Genomic DNA, 24,927 nt, shown 5'->3' with positions numbered 1-24,927 from the left:
AGTGAAATGTCTATGCTCAATATCAAGAGCATACTTTCTGAGTAAAACAGAGAGAAAAATTCAGAGCCAAAGGATCTATGGAAAGTCAGGACCACATAGAGATGATCGGGTCAAATTTCCAATGTTAATTAAGAAACAGAAGCCAAACACATCTCATGCTTGGTAGGAAACAAGAACACAGTTCCATATGTGTAGCTAGAGATTAGAACACTACACCTTTTGGGGGGCCTGGGTGGCTCAGTCAGTGAAGCATCTGACTTCGGCTCAGGTCATGATCTCACAGTTTGGGTGTGAGCTCTGCGTTGGGCTGTGTACTGACAGCTCAAGAGCCTGGAGCCTGCTTTGGATTCTGTGTGTGTCTCTCTCTCTGTCCCTCCCCCACTCTCACTTGCCTCTTCAGCGTACCAAACTCATCTTCAGTATCAACCCACACTCTACATGATCTCTGGACAATAGGGAAGTTCCTGAAGGCAGTTTTTTATTTCAGTTCCCACAGTGTCATGTCTTCTACTCATTCTGGGCATGTGTTTTTCTGAAAAATGTCTTGCCTGGTATTTCTACAGTACATAGATATTTGGATTTGTCTCCACAAAACCAGAGATTTAGATCCTGCAACAGAGAATCAGACAAAGACTAGTGGATAGATGCATAGATAGATAGGTTACATTATCATTATGATATTATTAAATATTATATAATCTTTCCTCAGTAAATTTCTCAAAAATATTCAACTACAATCTCTTTAATATATATTTATATTTAATATATATATTCAAAACACATGTATATGTTTGTTTTAAAAATCCTTCTGAATTCCATAATTCTAATGACTATGTCCCACACTGCTCAGTTTTGTTGCATGAAACACACACACACACACACACACACACACACACACACGACAATGATAAAGGAAGGGGTGAGGGGATTTCACAGTATGTTTACGATGATATGATGAAAATGCACTGTATGAAATGCGTCTGTTGTAAGACTCGTTACTGTGTTGCTCTCTTTAACTGATTATACCCACTTGTGAAAGCTTTAAAGCACAGAGGTAGATTGTGTATATTTGATTAAATGTTGACTTTGTGTTTTTTTTCTCAATGCCAGTACCGGTAAGTCTCTCAATCCAGGCTGGAAGAAATGCAAACTAACACATCTGAGGTTGCTAATGTGTGCCAGACACTGGAGTATATGCTTAAGTCTCTTGACACATTTTATATCTATAGCAACTACTTGAGGTAGATATAATTATACTTTATAAATATCACAAATTGTGAAATTGAACCTCAGAGAAGTAGAACATCCCAAGTCTTCCAGCTATGAATGCAAGAACAGTATTTGAATCCAAGCTTTTATTCCAAAATACGTATTTTCTACAGAAAATCCCCTTTTCCTAGAATTTAATTCTCTACTGGAATATGCCTTTAATAGCAATGTACAATTCAGCATGAGTTCTTTTAACTTAGTCACATTTTTGCAAACATAATCTTTCATCCAAGTCTTTTTTTTTTTTTTCCTGTAGCTACTGGCAATAGTTACTCATTTTGAATAACACGAAAAGAGAAAATTGTGGAGCAGAAACTCTTTTGTTTTCAAACTGGGAAAGAAATGTGTAGGTGAAGTTTTGAGAGAGGCTGCATCTTGGGATTATATTAGCTCAAGCGATACAAGATAAAGCCAAATACATTCTGAATGCAAGATAAATTATTGCAAAATAGATCATATTTGATGTACTTAAAAATGTATCCTCTGATTCAGATCCACAAGGAAATGTGGAAATACAATGTCATCTATTATATTAAGTATGAAATCTGACCTCAAACCGACTTTCACTCAGCCTACCATGTATTTCCAAGACAAAAAGTTCTCTCCCAGAAAAATGTCCTTAAACCAGGTTAAGATTACATTCCCAACCGACTAACAGTATTTTTAGTTTTGCCTAAGTGTTTCTAGTTGAAGAGGCAACACCTTTTAAGCCAAGAATGTATACGAGATTACATAGGCACATAACTTCTTAACCTCAAGAGAAAACTCCAGATTGCCAGTTGTAATGACCACTCTCCTCAGATTTGTCAAAGCAGTTCCAATTTTAAAATGTATGTCCCATGGTCACTTTATAGATTTAATCAAGCCTATTTCTCATGATCATATGTCATTCTTAAAATCAGATGTTTACAAGTATATCCTCTTAAAGAATATTAATGTAAGAACTATTAATGAAAGCAAGTGCCATTTAGAAGGTCTATTCAAACTCTTAAGTTCCTTATTCAATATGAAAACCATCAACGAAGAAAAACCATTTCCCATTGAACCCTTCCAAATATATTACATAAAGCAGGCTTATGAATGTTTGTCACATAGTTGGTACACACAAATGGTAATTTCAAGTATTATTAATTCCATTCTGAGGGATCTTCTACTTCTTCAGGAAATATATAATGATATACATTGTAAAATATTAAGAACACAGAGCATGTAAAATTTTAATGTGCACACAAAAGTCTTTTACAACCTCCTCACTCACTAAGTGGTCCCACATTAAAATAAAATAAATCTTCACCCAAAGAGAAAGCACTTAAAATGTGCAGCTTTTTCAGATTTTAGTTCCCCAAAGATTTCATTTTTCTTAACAGTGTCAGATATAATAAAACCATCCGTTTCAAGGAAAAAATAATTAAAGCACTTAGCATGATGTTTTACTTTCAGTATTTAAAAATCAGCTATGTCTTATGATCAGTAATTTGGGATTCCATTAGATTTTATGATACTAAATATAGATTTACACAATAGATACTAATGACTCTGGACTCTCAGACACTTGTTACTTAAGTTATAAACCAGGATATCTGGCAAGAATTTATGTTCTTAAAAATTATGCGGAGAATGCAAAGTGATGATGAAGTAGGGCACGGAGGGAGAACACAGATCCTACAAAAAGATGTTTTCCATGCATTTCATATTCTTTTAAAGCCAGAGCCATGTTTATACAGAGACAGCCCAGATGATGAGTTGTTTTTATTTATTCATTTCAATATTTACATTATATTATATACATATAAATATGTATGGGGTGCATCAAGTATACTAGGCCATATCGCTTGCACCAAGGATTTAAAAAAAAATGCATAGAAGGGGGAAAAAAAAGAGTTCCAGTCCCTTATAAACTAGTTAGGAACAATATAAAATAAAATATGTATAGTTTGATGTGCTGAGGCAATATTATTGGAAAGGACAGATAGTGAGCACTGGGAAGAAGTGTTTACTTGTGAAGATGATCTGCAAAGATTTCAAAGAGTGTAAAGATGAACATGTGGGATAAGGGGGAAAATTCAGTAGAGCATGAGAAATATCTTATGGAGACGCCTTCCAGGTCTTTGCTGGTGGGGAGGGTATTTTGAATCTATGCTTCTCAAAATGTTTTCCCTTCAAGAACCAAAACCAGAAGCCTATTGAGCATTTGTGTAAATTTCTAGGTTTCACCTAGAAATGTTGGACGGGAATCTATAAGGATGTGACCAAAATGCATGCTAAGCCTATACCTGGGCAAAACTTGTATGCTGCATTTGATGCACAGAGAGTGCCATGACAGTCGTTTCTCATCACTTCTTCCTTATAAGTTACTAGCTATAATACTTTCTGTTTTATACAAAATTTTTCTAATGAGTTGATGATTTTAAATGTCTTCATTTTTAAATGATACAAATACAACAAATTCCTTAATCAAAGCATTGTTTATAATGACAGACATTTATTATGCTTTCTTGAATAAAATCAGCTTCCTAAAATCCATGTCATTTTCAGAACTATATTAATTGTTCCATTCATTGCCACTGGATGAAGAGAGATACTGTTCGTGCTGGTTTGGGGCAGTTAGGTTTCTAATGAGCAGAAATAACTGTGAGGTCATTAAATAGCATGCATTTAAATTAGTCTGCACCAATATCTCTATTATGTTAATAGTAATAATTATAAATCCCTACCATTATTTGCATATCACATTTAAGATAAAATCTAGACTAACTTTAAAAGCAGAAACACCTGGTGATAATTTACAATACCTCACAGTAAATTTCAGCTTTATCTATTACTTAATAATTTAAATCTGATTATATCTCCCTGATCTAAATAACAAATTTCTCCCAACTCTGTTCTTAAGTTTAGAAACCTTCTAATCTTCCTTCATTACAGTGATAAACATGGACAGAGATACTATTGTCCCATTAGAAAAAGTAAAAAGCAAAATAATAATTTTAAAAATACCATCCATAGACTAGATGCAGTCCCTAAGTAGAAGTTTATCTTTGAACAGGAATTTGCCTTGTTAGCATCCATAAAAATCACCAAGTTGTTGTTTCACTTCTTGATGTACACCTATGCTTTATTTAAAAACAGCTTCAGAGGCACTTGGATGGCTCACTTGGTTAAGCATCTGACTATTTTGGCTCAGGTCACCACCTCACAGTGATATTGAACCCTAGTCCAGCCCCAGGGGCAGATCCACACTGGGTGTGGAGGCTGCTTAAGATTCTTTCTTTCCCTCTTCCTCTCCCCCTCTCCCCAGCTCAAACTCTCTCTCAAAAAAATACCACAAAAAAAGCAAACAAAACAAAACAAACAAAAACCAAACAGATTCATTGTAACTGTTAATTCTTCTTCCCTGCTAATATTTATCTATCCACATTCATAGGTAGTATATCAAAATTAGGGAAGGTTTTGTTCACTCTTATTGCCCTGATCTCCAATGTAATTTATGAGGTTAATTAAGAAGAGTAAGACACTCCAAATTTTCAAATTAGTTGGAAGTTTAAAATCTGCTTAAAGCTTTATCATCAGAAATTTCTTGAGATATGCCATTCTCCTTTGTCTGAAATTTACAATAATATTTATTAAAGCAGATCTATGTTTACCTTTATGTTTACTGTATTTTTATCACACTATCAATTCCTAAAACAAACAAATAGAGAAGTTAAGACTAGTATATTTGCAATATAAACACAAGAACATTTAGGGTAAGAAAAGGGTCTGTCAACTATATGCTCATTCCTATACAGAGTTTCATAGCCTCTTTTCTAAAGGACACAATTCAAAACCAAACAAATAGCACAAATGATAGCCATTATCATTCAAGCTAAAAGTAATGACTGTAAAATTTTATTATTTATCAAAAAATGAGGGTTGGACAAATAACGTTCCTTTAATTCCAAAAATTGCTACTGTATGCCAAAAAGCTTTGTCATGTACCTATGACATAAACATGAATAAGCCATATTCCTTTAGCTGCTTATTATCTGGTGCTTGGCTTAAAGCACTAGAATAAATAACTTAGTGCACAAACTTGGAACTTCCTGGTACAATGAACAACTTTGAATATTTATTTTTCTCTGCTATTGTATGTGTCTAATTTGACCTAGCCATGAGCCTTTTATTTGTTTTATATCAATATATTGTATGGCTAAGAACGGCCTTGTTTGATTTTTTGTAATGAGTTCTCATTATCTCTGTATGGCAATTCTCCAAATTTGTGTTTACTCATAAAGATGTGAATGACATCATGGATCTGTGGCACATTTGGCCATTTATTAAGGTAAGTGTCATCGTGGTTAATAAAATGAGAATTGAAGTTTGGTGAATCATGGAATATTTTTGACTACCTTGCAACATCCTTTAAATTAGCTCATAACTATACACATTTCTAAACTGACTCCAGATGCAGACCCATAATAACCTCAAGAGCTCATAAACACTTTAACTTTCTTTTATCAAATCATCATGTTTTGTAATTTTGAGGTTCACTTTCTTGTGGGAGGAATCGGAGCAAATTAAAAAGAAAAGCTATGTACAAATGGCTTAAATAAGAGCCAGATGTCAAGAAAATTGCAGCCAGAATATGAAATGTATTAGCAAAAATTTCTAAGGGAAAATGTTGAAAGCATAGGACATTTAGGAAGATGTACTTTAATTTCTGTAGTTTCCAGTTAGCTCTTGACTGGGGAATACCAATTCATTGCCCCTGGCTTGTGGCACCTGGCTCTGGGACCACCTTAGTACCAGCTGCTTTCCAGAGAACCAAACGAGATTTGGCAGGTTCACAACAGGTGTAAAAATTATTGTCAAGTAAAATTTTCCTTATATGCTTACTTTTCTTCCTTATTTACTTTTTGAGCAATAGGATTTTGACATTTAAACATTTTTGTTAGTATTTTAGTTATGTAGATTAGTTCATCCAAACTCTAACTTTTTGTCCAACCTCCTACAAAATAGAGGCAAGCATATTACAGCAATTCCTTCAGGTTATGATCTATAGACTGGGTAAATAATGCCGATGGAAAGAAATGACAGTTTTGTGAAGAAATCCATACCAATGTGAAACTGATAATTTCCATATGTACTTCTTTTTTTCCCAATTCTAGTAAATCATTTCCATTAATTCACTCAACAAATATTTATTAAGTATTTACGATGCACTAGGCAAACATATTGATAATTCTAGATTTGTGTCAAGTGTTATAATTAATATAAGAAAGTAGGGTGAGGGGCACCTTGGTAGCTCAGTGGCTTAAGCATCAGACTTTGATTCAGATCATGATCTCACAGTCTGTGAGTTTGAGTCCCACATTGAGTTTTCTGCTGTCAGTACAGAGCCTGCTTCAGATCCTCTGTCTCTCTTTCTGTCACCCCCCCTGCCAAAATAAACATTTTGGGAGCACTTTGGTGGCTCAGTAGGTTAAGAGTCTGACTTTGGCTCAGGTCATGATTTCAGTTCATGACTTCAAGACCTGCATCGGGCTCTGTGGTGACAGCTCAGAGCCTTGAGTCTGCTTCAGATTGTGTCTCCTTCTCTTTCTGCCCCTACCCCACTCACTCTGTCTCTCTCTCTTTCAAAAATAAACATTAAAAAATGTTTTTAAATAAATACTTTTTTTTAATTAAAAAAGAAAGTAGATTTATAGAAAAATAAGTTGTTCAGGTGAACTACTTGAGATGAAGTTGTTATGGGTTTTGATGAAACCTGAAAGATGGGAAAGAGCCAGGCTCTTTCCATTTATGGAAAAAAATACCAGTCTGGTTGTCATGAAGAAAACGAATCACAGTGGAGTAAATGTGAAGACGAATTAGGGAGCTATGAAACTGTCTTAATGAGATTTGAGTGTTTCTAAAAATATGATCATAAAAGTAATTGTCAAGAGGAAAGGACAAGTTCAAGGTATATTTGTGGGAACACTCATGAATTGTCAATAAACTTGATTTTGTGAATGAGGTAAAGAGAAGAAACAAGGCTGTATTTCAGGTTTGTGATTTGGCCAAGTGAGTGATAATGGTACTCCTAAAACAGATGAGGAAGAATAAGGGAGAAAGTGCTTTCTGGAAAAGTTTCAAATTAAGAAGTTCTGCTCGTGTTAAATTTTAAATGGTCTTGAAAAATCCAAGTGTAGACATCTAGTAGACAAGTTTGTAAACTGTACTTCTAGTGTAGTGGAGAAATCTTAGCTGGAAATAAGAATTTTGTAGTTGTTGGGGTGCCTGGGTGGCTTAGTCGGTTAAGCGTCCGACTTTCGCTTAGGTCATGATCTCGCGGTTTGTGGGTTCGGGCCCCGCGTCGGGCTCTGTGCTGACTGCCAGCTCAGAGCCTGGAGCGTGTTTCAGTCTGTGACTTCCTCTCTCTCTGACCCTCCCCTGCTCATGCTGTCTCTCTCTCTCTCTCTCTCTCTCTCTTAGAAATAAATAAAACATTAAAAAAAAAAAAGAATTTTGTAGTTGTTATCAAGCAGATACTGGTCAAAGTATGGTGAGAAATGGATCAACTTAGGGGTAAAAGTGGAGATAATTAATGGCCCTGTGTTATTCTGTGAGGCATTCCTCTATTAGGAATAGTGAAATAGTAAAAGATGAGAAATGAGTCAATGAAAATAGTAAAATAAAAGCCAGGGACCAAGGTATTGTGTCATATGAGCCAAGAGCGGAACATCCTTTATCAAGAAGAAACCGAAGAGAATGGGTTGGACAGGACAGAAAAATGACCATGGACAAGAACATTTTCAGGGGAGCAATGAGGACTTGATTGAAAAGGAAGGACCTGGAAACATTGCTCATCGGAAACTGTTTTGAAAAGTATTACTCTAAAAGGGGAGTAAAGAAATGGGAACATTGCCAGAGGGACATAAGGAGAAAAGGTGCTTTGTTTTGTTGTGCTTGTTAGGTTTTGTTTTTTCTTAATGAGAGATTCTAAAGCATGTTTCTTTGTTTATAGAAATAAGAAAACAATAGAGCAGAGACTACTGGGATAGAAGAGATGAAATAAATGAAGGAATAAAGCCCTTGACAAGGCAAGGAGGATTGAGATCCATAGTCCAAGGGGAAAGGCTGGCCCACCAGAGGGGTCTTTTGGTAGGCGATGTCTTTTTCATAGGATTTGAAGTCATTCTTTTCTAAATTAGGCCGAGAAAGTCAGTCATCCAATATTTGAAGGTTACCAATTCATCTTGAAGAAAACATCCTTCAGAGCAGAAATGTGAAATGCATTTTTTTTTTTTTTTTACCTTTCAGAATCCCTAAGGGAGAAGTTTGTTCTGGCTCACAAAGACCTACATTCAAGAGTTGCCTACATTCAAGGCAAGTAAGAAACATGCCTGGAAAAATAATGAAGAATCCTGAGGGATTGTGCAGAGAAAAATCACCGAATTTTGAAATGAGATAAATGAAAGGTAGGTGGGTTTTTATTTAACAACTGTATAGTAATTTGAACTTGGTGAAATGTAGAACTGTAAGTAAAATCCTCGCTAATAGATATCACTGTCCATTACAACAATATAAGTTGCAATTAAGAGAAAACCTGACCTGGATGGACTCTAAAAAAAATGGAGGGGCACCTGGGAGGCACAGTGGGTTAAGCCTCTGACTCTTAATATAGGCTCAGGTCATGAGATATAGCCCCACATTGGACTCTCTACTGTTGCAGAGCCTGCCTAAGATTCTCTCTCTCTCCCTCTCCCCCCTCCCCCCACATGTGCAAGCAGTCTCAATAAATAAATAAATAAATAAATAAATGGAATCTACTAGAATCTGAATATTTCATGGACAACATTTAGGTACACCTTGGCTCAGCGTTCAAAGTGAATAGGGCCTGCTTCTCTCCCGACATAAACCTATTTTATGACACCAATTCTGAAACTTGTCCTTCTGTCTCATAACAGATGACTTCACAAAGCTCTCTTTTTAACTCTCATTGAAAATATATAAAGAAAAAAGGTGAGCAACAAACTGGGAAAAGAATTTGAGGGGAGCCTGGGTGACTTCGTTAAGTGTCCCATTTTGGCTCAGGTCACAATCTCATCGTTCACGGGTTCAAGCCCCACATCAGGGTCCCCTCTGACAGGGCCAAGCCAGCTTGGGATTCTCTCTCTCTCTCTCTCTCTCCGCTCTCTTGCTCTCTTCTCTCTTTCTCTCAAAATAGGTTAAAAAAAAGAATTTGAAACATAAGCCAATTCTACATAAAGTGTATTTTTATAAAACTCAAAAATTCCAATAGAAAAAAAATGGCAAAAGGTATGATGTAGTAGTGACTAGTATAAAAACATAAATGGCTTTAAAACATTGATGCAGTTCAATATCATTCGAAATCAAGGAAACTAAAAATGAAATCACAATGGATCATTGTTGAATATCCACTGGAGTGACCCAAATTAAAATGTAGTGAGGAGGATGTGGGGCAATAGAACAATGCAACTTTCACACTCGTTGGTAGGTGTGTCAATTGTCACAGTTACAGTGGAAAGTGTTTGATATCACCTAGTAATGCCAAAGATGCACATACCTATACCTGTCCTTTTTATACCTAGATATATATCCCAGGGAGATTAGCCACCAGGAGTCACGTACAAAATATTCAAAACAGTAATAATTATGCAAAAGTTCATTGATAGAAGATAAGATAAACAAGTAAATAAATAAATTGTGGTATGTATTCCATTATCGTAGCAATATAAAGCAGTGAAAATAAATGAACTATAGCAAAGCAGTCATAATATGGGTCTCAAGCATAAAATATTTAGCCAAAATAGCTCCTCAAAGGGAATATTTAACATATGATTCTATGTATGCTATGTATGCAAAGTTTAAAATGGGCAAAATTTTGGAGAGCCTGGGTGGCTAAGTTGGTTAAGCCTCTGACTTTGGCTCAGGCCATGATCTCATGGCTTGTGAGTTTAAGCCCCATGTCAGGCTCTGTGCTGAGAAAGCCTGGAGACTGCCTAGGATTCTGTGTCTCTCTCTTTCTCTGTTCCTCCCCCACTCATGTTCTGTCTCTCTCCCTCCCTCTCACTCTCTTTCTTTCCCTCTCTCTCATATAAATAAACATTAAAAAATTAAAATGGGCAAAATTTCACAACATATTATTTAGAATTATATACATACATATTAGAACTCTACAAATAGATAAAAGCAATACTGCATTTAAGGAAATAGTTATCTCTCTGAGGGAGTGGCAAAGAGGATGAGATAAGATGGAAGGGCTTCTGATTCACTGGAAAACTTTTATTTATTAAGTCCAATGTTGGATACACATGTACTCAATTTTTGTTATTTTACTCTGCTATAGATGGTACACACTATTCAGTGTGTACAATACATTTCACAATAAAAAAGTTAACCATGTGACATTAGCCAAATCATGATAAAGTACACCTAAGTTGCTAATTATATTTGTAACACGTGATGTGCTATTGATTCTTGTATGAGTATGCATACCTCTTCCAGGGTACTTAGCAATACATATCTAGAGCTATGAAATTGTTCCTTCCTTTTGACCCATAATCTTACTACTTACATTTTATTATACAGGAAAAATATGGAAGATTAAGATCTTTCCTCTCTTTCCACATCCTTGACCATTCTATTTACATTATCTACCATTATGCATTATCTATCATTATAAACTACCACAGTACCAACCTGTTCCTTCCAGTTTAACCTCTGATCATTTCCATAAGCTTCAAACTTCTGCAAAAGTATTATTTAATTTCTTCAGAATTGGTTCCCTAACCACCTTGTCTTACTGTTAAATCCCTCTTCATCGTTTTGGACTTAATGCAAGTGTTATTTTTTTCTTGTCATCATGGTTCAGTTTTCCTCCATCATGTTTCCATGTTTATATATTCATTATGATACTGTTATATGGTTCATATAATTTCCTATGAGATTGTCGGCTCCATGAAGCCAGATAGGGGTTTATTTATATCTGAATCTCTCCCCAACTAAGTAGTATAAATCAATGTTTAATGAATATGTTAACTAAAACATTGTAAACAATGTTGACAACAGCATTGTTTATCAACAAAAACAATGACCCAAGTTTCTGATGGGGTTAAATGATCTGTTAATTACAGTGTATCCATTTAATGAAGTATTACACACTCATTCAAATGCTACTGTGAAATCAAATACAATATATTGAAATGCTGAAAAATCTTAATGCTATAATGGCAACTAATCTAATTCATGAAAAAGAAGGAAATTTTATTGAGGATCTACATAATAACTATGCAAAAATTTACATACATGAACAGGAACCAGAAGGCAAAATTAAATAGCCTACATATCACAAAAATATAAAAATGGTTGATTATATATTCTTTGTTGAATTTTTTCCTTCTGAATAAATTATTTTTAGATTGTATTTAAAATTTAATAGTATTAGACACAGTTGACTGAGATTGCAATTCACATAGTATGACAGCCTTTTTCAGGGCACTCTCTGCTCCTCTTCTTAAAGCACTGTTCAATAAATGCACTGGAAGCCAAAAATACCAACTTCAGATGGACACTCAAAAGCATTTTCTTTTTTTTTTTTAATTTTTTAAATGTTTTTATTTATTTCTGAGAGAGAGAGACACACACAGTGTGAGCAGGGGAGGATCAGAGAGAGAGAGAGATACAGAATCTGAAGCAGGCTCCAGGCTCTGAACTAGCTGTCAGCACAGAGCCTAAGGTGGCTAGAATCCATGAACTGTGAGATCACGACCTGAGCCAAAGTCGGGCGCTTAACTGACTGAGCCACCCAGGCGCCCCCAGAAACATTTTCTAAATCCAACTAATCAAATGATAGTGAGGATTTAAATAATAACTCAAAAATAAGCATTCAATAATAAATTTTCAAGAATAATGCTAGTCACCAACTAGTAAAGGAAGGAGAAAAAAAACCTTTCAAAATGCATAACCAAAAACTGTTTCAAAGATATCATAAAATTTAAAAATGTTCTATGAATCACCCAACTTAAGTATCTGTGATTGCATTAATTACTGCTCCTTTCTGCAGACACAGGCAGCACGTAATAAATGACTGCTTTCCACATGGGAGTGGAAACTTACAAAGTGAGTACTACTGTCCAGTGCTGCTGGGATACACATCTCAATGGGCTCTGAAACATCGCCAGTACAGATTCCTGGGCCCCATCCCAAGCAAGTATGGGATGATTCTCCAGGCTTTCTCAGTTTTAAGAACACCTCAGTAGATTTAAATGTATAGCCCAGATTGAAAAATACTTGTTTAGAGCATGAATGTAATTCTTAAGGATAACATAGAGCTTAGTGAAATTAAGAAACTCACTTTTTAAGTGTCATTACATATAGTATCTTTGGCATAACTATGGATATTCAAAGTGTCTGAAAATTAGATCATCTTCAGTGAACAACTTGGTCATGATACTTGAATCCAGCATGTCTGAAACAATTGCTCTCTCATCTTTCTCCCCCACTACAGAGCCAGTGCTTCATACTCATTGTACCTCTCTTCTGGCAAGCTTTCAGTACTGTTCAGATTGCCTAACTCCAGTCTCCCTAGTTGAATCCATCCTAAATACCACTATGGAATTAATCTACCTTAGGCATAACTCAGTTCATCAGTCCTCAGTAAGTCTCCCTTGATTAATGGACAAAGCTTCAGGCTCTCAAACTGCCACTTAAGGCCCTTGACCATCTAAATCATGGACAACCTCTCCCATCTTATTCTTTTATTTTCCTCCACAGTCTGTATATTGCATCAAGTCACCTGATGCTCTGTGTACCTATCCCTACTCTTCCATACATATGTGCTCTTATATCCAATTCTTCACATAGTACATCCAACTCCTACCAATTCAAATCCCACCAACTCTCCAATTTCAGCTAAAATCTTGTCTATTTCCCAGGGCTTTCCCTGCTGTTTCTCCTGTCTAAAAGTCTCTTCTTAACCCAACTAATAAATAATTTATATCACCCTATAATATTTCACTTTACAGAATCAGTATCATCTTATTATCTATAGAATATTAAGCTTTTTAAAGATAGGATTCCTGTCTGATTGATGGATTGTCCTATTTCAGCATCTTGCATTTATTCTCCAGAAACTTTCATTAAATTAATGCATGCATTAGAAATATTTTTGATGAAAAAAACAAAAAAATATTTTTGATGTTTCCAGGAATCTCAAAATATAAAACCAGATAAAATTCTCTATACTCTTGCTCCCCCTAAACGATGACAATAATATCTTCTACTTGGACGTACCTATTTTGAAGATTTAAGCATACACCAAGTCCTACAGAAGTCTGCATCAGATTCTAGAGAAATAAAATTAAATAACACCTGTCACCTTGGAATATATACAGTAGAATTATCAGAGGCATATGTTCAGGGTTAAGATAAACAAACACATATTTTATATTTATAATTTCTATTATATGTATAATACAAGATAGTTATGCACAAATTTCTACTTTTTCACAGGTGTACAAAAAGGGATGATTTTAACTGTGATTTTTAGTAATGCTTAGTAATACTCTATTGAGTCCTGAATAATATTATCCACACTCTATTTAGTCTCACCTTAGTATGACCTGCCCATCCAGGACTCCTACTTAGGCTTCTTCCTGGGCTCCATTTCCCCTTACTTCATTCTCTGCACTTACCAAACATTATCTAGGCCATGAGAAAGTCAATTCAATCCCACATAGGATGGTAAGTCCATAAATCACTGATTTTGATTGAGGAAGAGGGTGGATGTACATTTATTTTTCTTCATTCACCAGAAGAGAAGCTACTTTAATACTACCTATAATTCCAATGATGGAGTAATTTTCCATTATTAAATGTTTCTTCTCCATGCTTGAGATATGTTCAAAAAAGTAAACCACATCCCATTCTTCTGTTTACACCAAGACTCTTCAGAAATATCTATTTCTCTTTACTGTTATTTTTTTTTTATTCCCAATCCTCTGAATGTCTCAAAAAACCTGAAAAGCCCTGCCCCAAGTTTGCTACAATTTTAGGAAAGTACCAATTTTAAATCACTTAATTACCAATCAATCTTAAGTAAGTCAAGCAAAAGCAACATCTGACCCAATTTGTTTAGAAACTCATTCATTCAGCCTTGTGGCTTCTCTGCCATGCAGGAGACCTGTCAGACTAAAGTCAAGAAAAAAGCTTATTGGATTTTAATGTTGAACTAATGTTGTTTCTGCAGTCTCCCACATTAGAGGGGTGATGGGGAGTCCAGAAAGAAAGTGAAAAATGGTCTCTCTGTCTCTCTCACTTGTTTTTTCTTTTGCAAAGAGTTCAAACGTTCAATCTGTCCTTTCTATGAACCTACTATTTATGGCAACCTCTTTTAACCTATATATAATGCATGAAGAATTCTAGGCAGAATAATATTGTAGGTAGGCACTCTCATATGACTGATTGCATTGAACCCTGAAAGCATTTGGATGTCAGGATCACAATATTGCCAGGTCCCCAGCTAACTCTACCTGCTAAGGCAACTCTTAGCAACCTTCAGGAAAATTATGCATAAATTTATACTATGAGACTTTATGTGTGGATTCTATCTTGATCTAGAGGACTTATATGTCTTCCTCATTTCTCTGTGTCCTTTTCCACCATGTAATGCCTTCAATAGGGTTTCGTTAATGCTTTCCACTGAATGACAGAGTCTATAAATTTGTGCGGTGATTCAAAGAGCATCTATGACATCTGTACAGGAGAAAATACTGTAAATGAATACCGATTTTCTCATCTCTTTCCCCTGATTATTATAATAGCTAGGTCTTTTTCTTTGCCCCATATCTCACACTGTACTCAGGTCAAAGGAAAGTAAGATAGGGAGTATGCAAGAATGGTAGATACCACTTCTAAATTAGTAATTATTCTAGCACTGCCTCAGTGCTCAGGGCACATGAACCTTCGTTTCTTATTCCTTAGTCAGATAAATGACTGACATCAATGAAATTGACCCATGGTAACCTATACAGTTTGACTATTTCATGTCACTATTATATTTCCAGTATATCCAACAGCAGATGTAGAATAGCTAAATTTTCATATCCCTGCCCCATTACTTCTGGTAATGATTACTTGTATTTTCAAGGAAAATCCATTGCCTATGTTTAGGTTCATCCAAAAGCAGAGTCAAGACAAGGACTTGGGTACAAGTAGTTTATCTGGGAGTGGGAATGATGGAGGAAGGAGAGCAAGAGTAGGAAGGAGAAAAAGCTAATGAAATGTGCAGGTTACTAAGCCATTTATCCTCCAATTTCTAACCCACATTGTTTAATGCTCTCCTCCAGGACTGCTAATTTCTTCCCACCTCCAGGATGCCCAGTATACGTAATTTTGGGCTAAGCAAGTTTCTTAGCCTTTGGGAAATAAATTCCTGAGGCAAAAACAAACAAACAAACAAACAAACAAGTAATCAGAAATATCATATGGGTTTAATGTAGGGAAATGATATTAAGCTGATATCAGAGCTGTATCAAAAAGATGTGGTAAGGTCAAACAAATTATGTGCTATATTCATAGACCTATCAAAGTTTCTCAACCTCAGCATATTGACAGTTAGGGCCAGATAATTCTTTGGAAGCTGCTTTGTACATTGTAGGATGCTAAGCAGAATCCCTGGCTTATACCCACTAGATGCCAGTAACACTCCTCCAAATGTGACAACCAAAACTGTCTCCAGACATTGCCAAATGTCCTGTGGGTGGCAAAATAGTTCCTGATTGAGACCATCGACCTAAGACAATTTACTAAAAGTGATATGAGGTATCATTCAGATTGTTTAGCACATCAGAAAAAACACAGAGAACCCAGGTTACAGATAAGCCTCTAAAAATCTCCTATCACACACAAAAAAATGGATCAACTCATTCATTCTTTATTTCTTTCAAAAGCATCCATTTAGCATCTGCTGTTTTCCAGATATTGTTGTTTAAGGCTCTAAGGATGTAAATTTGAGTAAGAAGTAGATTTTTCCCTGCCTCTGGGGAGCCCACAAACTAGTGAGGGAAATGGCACTGGAGGATATGGGTCAAGTGTAATGGTATTAATGGCAATGTTGTTACCAGTTTTAGCAGAGAAAATTGTGACTTCTGAAGGACCTGACACCTCATGGACTGTCTGGGTATTACACAGCATCTAAAGTCAAGAGTTCAGAATTTAGGATAAGCAAACCACTTAGCAATAATATAAAATTGGCTTATTTTATGCCAAATACTGCTATAAATGTTTTGTGTATGCTTATCCTTTTAATTCTTAAAATAATACCATAAGATGAGTACAATTATAGCTACTTGCCAAATGAAGAAACTGTGGGTTGGGAGGTATAGTGAATTGTTCAACCTCCTTCACTAAAGATCAATCCAACTTTATTTTCAGAAGTTCAGTCTCAGATGGCAGGGATTATAAAAAGGAATAAAATGAGACACCATTAATCATGTAATGCTTTTGTGTTTCTTCAGTAAATAATGCAATTGTCTAAATATGATTGTATAATTTATAAGTCAAACCAGGACACTTTTGAGAGTGAAAGTGGGCACTATTGGTGAGAATGCTGGGACAGTGGTAATAAACATAAACTATCTTGGGTAAAGTGAACCCTATGGATCACTAACCTCAGGTCTAATTGTCACAAGGAAGAATGATGTGCTGTTTGGAAAGCTCAAAAAAAAAAAAAAAAAGCTTTAATGATTCTGTGTTTTCTATAGGGAAAATAGTAATTAAGATATTATTTTCCCTGATCCAGCCCTAAATACTTCTGCAGTCTCATCTCCTGCTACTCCTTGCCTCACATCCTCACTCCAAATTATTAAATCTCCTAGAGCTCTTCAGAACTTACCTCTGAAATTTCTTGTCTTTGCCTATGCCATCTGTCTTTGGAATGATTTTCCTCTTCTCTTCTGTTGGCTAACTAATCACTTGGCGAACTTCTCCCTTTATAACTACTCTCCTAGCCAGCATCTCACTTCTATTCTTTAAGAATAAGATCAACTCATGGAAGCCTTTCTGAGTCTCCTCCCATCCTCTTTTCCAAACAGGCTGAGTCCATTCCTTGCTTCCCTCCCTGTTTCTAGCAAACTTGGCTCCCGAGGGGAAAGGCCCATATTTTTCCAAACCTCTGCACACTATAGACCTACTTTTCAGCATGGCATATGGTGAATGGCTGATGACTGTTAATAAATGACAAGTGGACAAGTCAACAAGTATGTTTTTGTCACATTTGCAGCAAGTATATGTCAAGATATTTGATTCTTGAGATTAATGTAGAATTCTGAGAGTCTTTATGCCTGTTTTGTGATAAATGAGATTTTTTTCTGGTAAGGTGGCAAACTAGTCATTTGAAGCATTTGCCAGAGCAAAAGAGTTCATAACATGTTAGGCACATCTCAAGAAAGTGAGTTGTGTTCTAGATACATGTAACATACTACGACATAATCAGTACAGATAGTCATGTCCATGATGTTTGACAAAAGAAGAAAGGCATTTTAATNTAATTTGACAATAAACTATAAAAAAAATAAATAAATAAAAAAATAAAAAAACAAAAAAATAAAAAAATAAAAAAAATAAAAAAATAAAAATAAAAGGGCCCATCATAGAAAGACACTAAGCTATTGGCATTAGCATAGAAAGGATTTTGCTACATCTGCTTTTTATTAAACAACAAAAAACTTTTTTAGTTTTGCTTAGCCAAGAAAAACCCCAAATTTATTTGATTCAAAACTATATTAAATGTATTTACGGCTTAAAAGTGATAGGAGAAATCTCTTCCAAATAAAGCTTTTAGTGATAAACTGGAAAATAACCTTCTATAAAGATCCGCATCTTAATTTCCAGTACTTGTGAATATGTTACCTCCTCATAGCAAAAGATATTTTAGAGCTGTGATTAACTGCTCATTTTGAGATGGGAAGATTATTCTGGATTATCTGGGTGGGGCCAATGTAATAAAAATAATTCCTATAAGTGAAAGAGGGACACAGGGGAGTAAGAGTCAGAGAAGAAAATGCAAAAATAGTAGCAAAGATCAGAATGCTATAATTGCTGCCTTTAAAAATGGAAGGAGTAAAATAGGTGAAGGTAGTCAAAAGGTACAAACTATGAACATCATACGTAAAGCAAACATAACAAAACCTGAAAAGCTGGAGTAAAGACAGCAGACTATTTAGACACCTCAAGATGCAAAGAAGTGGTAAAATTCCTGGGTTTTCCTTTCACTAATATAGCCCAGACATGGAAGTGATGAAACCATTAATTGGGAAACACCAGTGGGAGCAAACAAAAATTTAGACTGTGATAAGTTATGTATATATAACATAATATTCAGAGCAACCACTATATAAGCTATAGAAAGAGATACAGTCATAAACAGTGTACAAATCAAAATGGAATTTAGAAAAAAAAGTCCAAATAATCTATTGGAAAACAGAAAAAAAAGGAACAAAAACAGAGAAGAAAAATGGAAAGAAATTAAAACAGCAAACTTAAATCCTATGGATCAATAATTATATTAAATATCAACAATCTAAACATACCAATTAAAAGACAGAGATTAGCAAAATGAATTATTAAAAAACATAACTCAGCCCAAAATATTACCTACAACGAAACTTACTCCAAATATAACAACATTGGCAGGTGGAAAGTAAAAAGATGGCAAAAGATGTGTCAGGCAAACATTAATCGAAGGAAAGCAGGAGTGGCTATAATAACATCAGGTAAAGTAGAGTTTAGAGCAAAGTAAATTATCATGGACACAGGGAGAAATTACATAATGATAAAAGTGTCAAAAAATCAGCCCACCAAAAAGACAACGCAATCCTAAATGTGAATGTACAAAACAAAAAGGCTAAAAAATATATGAAACAAAAACTGATAGGACTGAAAGGAGAAGTAGACAAATCTACAATTAGAGTTGGAGATTTGAATATACCTCTGTCAACATTAATAAAATAATGGAGAGAAAATTAGCAACGATATGGAAGAACTCAACATGCCATCTACCAAAAGCACCTAATCAACATTTAGACAACACTCTACCTGACAATAGTAGAATACAAATTGTTTTCAAGTGCCTACAGAACATATTCCAATATATACTATCTTTTGGATGTGTTAGACTTCTCCAGAAAAACCAAACCAATAGGACATATAGATAAACATATTAAAGGAAATTTATTATAGGACATGGCTCACATGGTTATGGAGGCCGAGAAATCTCACAGTCTGCCCTTTGGAGGCTGGAGAACCAAGGATGTCAGTAGCATAATTCATCCTGACTCTAAAGGCCTGAGAACCTTTTCTTTTATTCTAGAGTTTTTTATTGTTATTCTTCTAAAGCACAATTTTCTGCCTTGTTACTGAGTATGGTCTTCTAACAGATGAACGATTAAGTCATAAGTAGACAACATAATAGCACTATTTGGTGTCTGCTGCTCTATAAAAGACAAGGTTACCTCCTCAAAAAACCTGCTGAGTGATATAGACAAAAGACTTGTACTTGGTGCCCTCCTTCCAGAACCATGTTCTTCTGAATTTTTGTGAATAAGCAATGCAGGAGGCATGTATCTTAAAAGTAGTAGCAGCTGCCATTAATTCAAAATATATAAAATACCCCCACCCCTTTTTCTTAACTGGAAGGTTCTACTAATTTGTGCCCTCTGTTCTTCCATAAATTTAAGATTCAGCTTATCACAGTCAACAAAATAATGACATGGAATTTTTATTGTAATTGTGCTTGATTATAGATCACTTATAGGGGAAGAACTGACATCTTTTGGATATTGAGTCATTTTATCCAGAAACATGATCTCACTATTTAATTAGCTTTTCTTTAACATAATTTGATGCAAATTTACATTTTTTGCAGGTATCTTAAAACTCTTTGACTACATTTGTTTCAAAATGTTTTTTAAATGTTAGTGATTTATTAAAATACAGCATATGATGTGTCTTAAATATTTGTGTTCTATAAAATGTCAATTAATTTTTTACATTAATCCTATACAGCAACCATAGTAAATAGTTTTAGCAATTCTATTAACTATCTCATATTAGATTTTTCATAGGTAATCAAATCATCTGCAAATATATAATTTTGATTCTTGCATTTCAAGCTTTATCAATTAATTAACTCATTCATTAAAAATGTTATTATGCTTTATAGGCATGGCTAGAATTAACAATATAACATGAACTAGAAGTGGAGATAACATATATTCTCTTCTTTGTCCTGATCTTGAAGAAATTGCTTTCAATATTTCTCCATTAAGAATATTTGTTTAGGGATTTACCTATATCCTTTATTATGTTAAGGAAGATTGTTTTATTCCTTTTATTTTTGTTTTGCAAATATTTTTCCCATCATGGATATTAAATTTTTTCTAATGCTCTTCATGAAATTGTTGACTTAATGTATGGCTTTATACTTTAATAGGGTGGATTATTTCAATAGATTTCCTAACCTAAATACTAATCCAGATATTAAATCTAAATACAAAACCTAAATCTAAAATTCTAATATTATATTTCTGAGAAAATCCAATGCAATCATAATCTATTATGTTCTTTTATTCATTACAGATAGTTTATCAATATTTTAATTAAAGTGTTTGCATCTATAGTCACACGTGAATTTAGCTAATATATTTCTAGGCCTGTTATCTTTCTTAGGTTTTGGAATCAGGATTATCTGAACCTCATAAAATGTGTTGCAGAGCACTCCTACTCTTTCTGTATTTATTTTGTAACATTTGATTTACTCATTCTTCAATGTTTGATACAATATGCCATAAAGCATTCTGTAAGATGCTTTCTCTATGAAAAGAATTTTAACCACTGATCAATTTTTTAATTTTAATGTTTATTTTTGAAAGAGGCAGAGCATGAGCAGGGGAAGGGCAGAGAGAGAGGGAAATACAGAATCTGAAACAGGATCCAAGCTCTGAGCTGTCAGCACAGAGCTTGATGTAGGGCCCAAACTCACAACTGTGAGATCATGACCTGAGCCAAAGTTGGATGCTTAGCTGACTGAGCCACCCAGGCACCCCTAAATGTAGAACTGTTGTAGAACTCTTCCATTTTCTATTTCTTATTGAGATAGATTTGATGTTATATTTTATTAGACATTTGTTCACTTCACCAAAGTTTTCAAATTATTATTGTAAAGCTCTTCATCATGACAATTGAATAGTTTTTTAATCTCTGAGCTAACTGTAGTTATGTCTCCTTAATATCATAATATTAATTTTTAAGCATTTTCTTTTATTTTTGATAAATCTTGCTACGAGTCTATCATGCTCTTCTCTCTATGATTATTCTTTTTGTTTTATTTTGCTGTAGACTCTTTGTCCCACTTTTATCCCTCCAGTCCCAGGACAACAAAAAATCTCAATTTGGATGCTTAGGTCATTCATTTTAAGATTTTTTCTTTTAATATTTAAAGTGACAAATTTCCATCCAAGATCCACTGTAACTATTTCAACAATTTTGATATGTGGCATATGCATCATTTAGTTCTAAGCATATTCTTTTTTTCTTTATTTTTTAAAATGCTTATTTATTTTGAGAGAGAGAGAGGGAGAGGGAGAGAGAGAGAGAGAGAACACATGAGCAGGTGAGAGGCAAAGAGACAGGGAGAGAGAATCCCAAGCAGGGTCCATGTTGTCATCAAGGACCCCAACGTGGGGCTTAATTTTATGACTGTGGGATCATGACCTGAGCCAAAATCAAGAGTCAGATACTTAACCAACTGAGCCACTCAGGTGCCCCCAAAATGAATTCTTCTCTAACGTATGTTAATACATTAGATTTTTAATTTCTAAAATATAAGAATGTTTCTAGTGACATTTTTATTGCTCAGTTCTTACTGACATTCATTAGGATCAAAGAATATGGTCTGTATAAAACTAATTTTTTAAATGTGTCTTTAAATTTGCTTCATGTTCCAATATGTGATTAATTTTCATAAATGTTCTCTGAGTACTTGATAATAATATGTATTAATCATTTCTTGGGTGCAACATTCCATGAATATTAATTGGATCAATGTAGCTAATTTTGCAATTCAATTCTCCTATAAAATTATTCATCTATTTTGCCTATGTAATTTACGAATTACTGAAAGAAGTATATCTAACTCTCCCAGTATGATGGTTTATATGTTTAGTCAGTATTAGATTGCAAAGTTGGGTATTACTATATATTCCTGGTGAATTGAATGTTTCATTAGTGCGTAGTGATCTTTTATATACATTATTTGCCTTAATATATTTTAGATGCATCACTTGTAAATGGAATACAGTCATATTTGAGGTTTTGTTTATATCCAACTTTATCTTCTAGCTGGAGTATTTAATCAGTTTACATTATTGTAATTTCTAATAAATTTTTATTCATTTTAAAACCACTTCAATATTTTCATTTATACAAACTTTTCTATTTCTTTTCTTCTATTTTTGGCCTTTTTTTTTATTGTATTTCTTATTTTGTTTTCCTCTGTACCAATTTGAAAGTTACATGCTCTACTTTCTTTGATTGGTACCCAAGGGATGTCAATGTTTTCTTATTAAAATGAGAAAAACAACCCTCCTTTTAGTCTCCTCTCAAATTATACAAAGATATTTATATTACCAATCAGTTACTTTTCAACTTCTATGCCATTGTTTTTGTTTATTTTTAAACCTTATTTTAACCCCATAAAACAAAATTTCTCTTTTCATAGGAAATACTTGTTTTACATTTTTTTACATTCACTGTTTTCTTTGCTTATTATTTCTCTTTCCCTTGGTTCTTTCATATTACCTTCATGAAAATTTGTTTTAATGAATGCTATGACTGTGTATGTGCAGGGAAAAATACTGCTTATGATGGAAAAAATGTTATAAAATTTCCCTTGCTCTTGAATATCTATATTTTCTGGGTACAGAACTCAAGTTTATAATTACTTAAAAATAATTTTGCTGGGTATGAAATTTAAGACTAACAATTATCTTCTCTCAACTTACTGATGATATTCCACTGTACTCAGGTGCCCTGTTTCTCTTTTTTTCCTTCAGTGTTCTTCAGTCTTATTATTTTTAGGTGCAGGTGTAGTGACTTTTTTTAATCTGCCTAAGTTTCATAGGGCTTACTGAATCTGAGGATTTATGATTAATGGAAAATATTTCAGCTATTATTTATCCTCTCTTCCAGAACTCCAGTTAAACAAATGTTAGATCTCCATATTCTAGCTTTAGTTTCCCATATTCTCTCACAGCTTCCATGTTTTTGTTTCTCTGTGCTGTATTTTGAATAGTTTTTATTGTTTTTTAGGCCATAATTGTTTCTTCTGTCCTTCCTGAATATTTCATATTTTATTTCTGGAATGTCTGAATATTTTCAACTTAGTTTCTCTATTAGTCCATTCAGGCTGCTATGACAAAATACCACAGGTGGAGTAGCTTATTTTTCACACTTTTAGACGTTGGAAATCCAAGACCACAATTCCAGCATGACTGGGCATTGACTCTCTTCCAGCTTGCAGATTTCTTGGTGTATCTTCACATGGCAGAAGGAGTAGGGAGATGTCTGGAGTCTCTTTTATAAATACTCTATTCCCAATCATGTGGGTCCACTCTCATAATGATCTTCCAAAGGTCCTACGTTCTAATACCATCATGTTGGTTGTTAAGGTTTTAATCTGTGAATCTAGTGCACACAAACAATCATACCATAGCAAAAGTTTTCATAGCTTCCTTTCATTACTACCTTTCACTTTTTTATTTCTTAAAATATGTACAATACTTGTTTTATACTCAATAACTAGCTTTTTAAATACCTTAAAAAACTGGGAGTTTTTTTTTTTTTTGCAATCTCTATTTCTGCTGGTTCCCCCTCATGATACCTTTGTTTCTTTACTTGTTATGTTAATTTTGACAGTTAATTCGTATTCCTTAGAAGTTTTTCTATGGGAATTCTTTCAGGCTTAGATCAACAGTGCTTTTTTTACGGAAGATATTTGTCTTTTCTTCTTTCAGACAACTAAGAACGCTACTAGCTCATGATTTCTTTAAGCTAAATTATCTTCCTTAAAATTTAAGTCTACCTGCATAGGGTAAATTCTGACATCAAACCCATAGGTGCATGGGATTTTGTTAGTGTCTCCTAATTTTTTAAAAACTTCTATTCATACCAAGATTGGTGATAGGATATTATTCTTGATTTCACTAAAGTTCAAGTTTATTTTTATTGTATTTAACACTGAGATTATATATCTTGGGTTTCTTAAGATTTGGGTGTCTAAGTTCTCTGTACTTCTTATCATTTCTATGATTATGATGATGATGTGTGTATTCATTTTTATATAGAGGAATTCCTCTTTGACTTGCTATTTGTGGTATGATTCAGTAGGAGATAGGCTAAGATATTGAGTGAGGATAGGAACAGTGCTTTACATCAGGTTGCACAGAAGCACACCCTCAGATTGAATATGGATGCAAGTGCTTTATTGAGGAAATATTTCCAAGAGAAATTTCCAGTGAACAGGTGAGGCAGGACAGGGAAAAAGAAAGACAAAAGAAGGTATAATTTTAGGTAAAGTCTATCTTGATTACACCATCAGTATTATCCTACAGAAGAACATTC

At 34.3% G+C, this 24,927-nt stretch overlaps 1 long non-coding RNA gene across 1 annotated transcript in view; it reads left to right on the top strand.

Moving 5' to 3' along the window:
• LOC144239978 (uncharacterized) overlaps positions 1 to 24,927 on the top strand; it is a 107,423-nt gene that overhangs the window by 35,327 nt on the left and 47,169 nt on the right. Inside the window, exon 2 of the long non-coding RNA XR_013337533.1 lies at positions 8,548 to 8,705. This is a non-coding gene — a long non-coding RNA (uncharacterized LOC144239978). The remainder of the gene's footprint in view (positions 1 to 8,547; positions 8,706 to 24,927) is intronic.

Source organism: Crocuta crocuta, unplaced genomic scaffold (genome assembly GCF_008692635.1).
Source record: "Crocuta crocuta isolate KB4526 unplaced genomic scaffold, BGI_CrCroc_1.0 scaffold246, whole genome shotgun sequence".
Lineage (NCBI taxonomy): Eukaryota > Metazoa > Chordata > Mammalia > Carnivora > Hyaenidae > Crocuta > Crocuta crocuta.
Note: the sequence above shows the minus strand (reverse complement) of the source record. Positions and strands in the feature narration are given on the sequence as shown.